The following is a 2711-nucleotide window of genomic DNA, read 5'->3' as shown; positions in this document are numbered from 1 at the left end:
CAAGGGTCCTTAGAAAAGGGAGTCAAGAAGGTCAAAAACAGAAAAATGAGATGTGACTACAAAAACAGAGGTTGAAGTAATGTGCTTTGGAAATGGAGGAAGGGACTATAAGCAAAGGTATGCAGGTGACCTCTAGAAGAATGAAAAGGCAAAAACTCTCTCCCAGAGTTTTAAAAGTAACATAGCATTATAGATGCCTTGACTTCAAAGACTTCTTTCCTTCAGAACTGTACATTAGTGTTGTTGTAAGCCAGTAAGTTTGTGGCAGTTTGTTATAGTAGCAATAGAAAACTAAGAAATTTGGACTTGGTTAAAAGAATTCAACAAGCTGTCAAAATCTTTCAAAAGATCAGCTTTAGGACTGATATAATCAAATATCTTCATACCTGGGCACCACAGCAATCATTACCTATAAACTATCAAAAAACCCACCTGAATTCCTCTTCCAAATCATGGTGTCACTCTGGAACACAAGCCCTTGATTGTTATTGTTGGTAACATTTCTTGGAACATAATCCTAGAATGTATAATATGAACCAAAAGGAAAAGTTTGTATTGGTATTTGTGACCTTCCTCACAGATGATTTTCACTCTGGGGCTGCAAGAGATAGCAAGAAATATGTTCATCATTCCCTTTACCCTTTAAGGAAAAATAATCTGCTTCACCCATCTGGGCCTAAAGGGTGGTTCCAATTGAGTGACTGGCACTGTTCTTATGAGCAATGTAAGCCTCCTAGTTCCTGCTCAACAGCAACCAATTGCATTTGATGCTGAGTGGACATGGGCACCATTCCAACTTTGCAAGTGTGCCATTTGTACTGCTTTGGTGTGAGGCAGAAAAATAGGAAATCTGAGCTACCATAGAAATATGCTTGGGTAAGTTGCTTGCCATTGTCCCAGGTTCTGTGCATAATTTCAGGAGAAAATGAGACATATTTGAAAGTTCACTTTCACTAGATTAGGAACGTGCTACTTTCAATTTTATAAAACCACTGAAGCATTTTCTCAATACTGAACCAACGCTGACTTATTTTTGAAAAAGGCTACCTTACTACGTAATGCATTTTAACCATGCAATGGATGGTTGGGAATTCCATTCCTCCTTTTGTTATTTTGCATTTTAAAAAATGTAGCATCCAATGTAAAAATCACAAAGGACACAGTATTTATATTATCCTGTCAATGTTAATATATTCAGCTTTTCTAAAAAAGGAAGCAAGCTTCTGTTGAAAATAAAACCTTAACCATTAAGTTATCAGGGGAAAATATCAGATACACATAGAAAACCAAATTTTGTTTATTCCTTACATATTGTTCACAGTAATTCCAGATGTCTAATAGGCAGAAACATAAAACTTTTACCCATCGCACAAGATCCCTGTACTAACACCACCATTTTAGGCAAATTACCAACATTAGACATCAAGCACCTATGCCATAGTTCAGTATAATGGCAGTTGTGCATACATTTATACATTCATCCCTCCATCCATTCAAAAAATATTTGTTGAGCACCTACATTTTCCCAGGTGTACGGTGATGGGAATATTGAAGAGAACAAGATGGGTCTTTGCTCTCCTGGAGCTTTAAGTCTAATACATGGTACATAGTAGACATGTGTTACATGTTTGATAAATTTATTGATACATTTAGTTTCATACATAATTCAAAATTTAACTCTGAGTGTGCGTGTTTTTGTAGCCATACGGTATTTAGAACTAAAGAGGGGAGAAGACACCATGGGGGAGATGAATCACCTATACCTAATTTCTTACACCCGTGCCACTGACAGTTCTATTATATTAATCATTCTATCATGTTACCACTGATGGTAAGAATGATAACCTTAAGATCTTCAGTGGTGGTCGCTATATTCTTATTAGGGCAGGAAAGTGGACTCAGACACTTTTCATAAGGGTTGGGAAGGGCTTCTATGTAGCCTTAAAGAAATCCAGTTATCTCAGGGTCAGTAAAGAGTAGTGGTTTCGAAAGAACTCGGGATATAAAATCAGATAACCTGGACTTGGATCTCAGTTCTTTCATGTGGATTTGGGTACCCATCTAAACATCAATTTAATATTTAAAATGGGAATAATAATATTGGCCTGGAATGGTTTTGAGGATTAAATGAGACAATTCAGGTGAATCACTGGCCATAAAGCCCAACACAAAGCTCTCAGTAAAAGTAGTAGTAGTAATAGTTGTTGTTGTCATTGTTTGTTGTTACTACATTGATCTCATAGCTTCAGTTAACTAATAATTTACTAAGGCTATACTTTCAGGGATCATTTCTATAGCTTATTACTAGAGGAGTTAATCTGAATGTGTAGAGCACCAGAAACCACGAGGAGGAGGTGCAGTGTTCTCTCCTGAGCATAAAGCCGGCCCTAGGCAGTGTGTTGCCTCAATGCAACTGCCATTTGCCATTGATGATGATTGTTCTCTTTCTCTGAGAGAGTAAGAGGAGAGGATGCTTTCTGAGTGGCTCCTGTTTATGTTATTAAAAGTAAAAAAAAGAAAAAGAAAAAGAAAAGAAAAGAAAAAGAAAGGAATTTACTGCATCCTGGCTACCCAAACCTCATAGACTTTCAAATGTAATTGCAGGAGAAAATGTGACTTTGCTTCTCCTTTTGATCCATACATCCCCTCTCTCTAGTTCTAAGCCCCACCAAAGTCTCTCTCTTCTCTCCTCCTTCCTCTCTCCCTCTTTC

The 2711-nt window shown here is 37.3% G+C and overlaps 1 non-coding gene across 1 annotated transcript; it reads left to right on the top strand.

Annotated features, from left to right (window-relative positions):
* The first annotated feature begins 2266 nt into the window (after window positions 1-2266).
* LOC116272310 lies at window positions 2267-2486 on the top strand. Its single transcript, XR_004181017.1, has one exon. It is a non-coding gene; the product is annotated as a small nucleolar RNA U3 (small nucleolar RNA).
* Window positions 2487-2711: the final 225 nt, after the last annotated feature.

This window comes from Papio anubis, chromosome X, assembly GCF_008728515.1.
Source record: "Papio anubis isolate 15944 chromosome X, Panubis1.0, whole genome shotgun sequence".
Taxonomy (NCBI): Eukaryota; Metazoa; Chordata; class Mammalia; order Primates; family Cercopithecidae; genus Papio; species Papio anubis.
The sequence above is the reverse complement of the archived record's forward strand: the minus strand, read 5'-3'. Positions and strand labels throughout refer to the sequence as shown.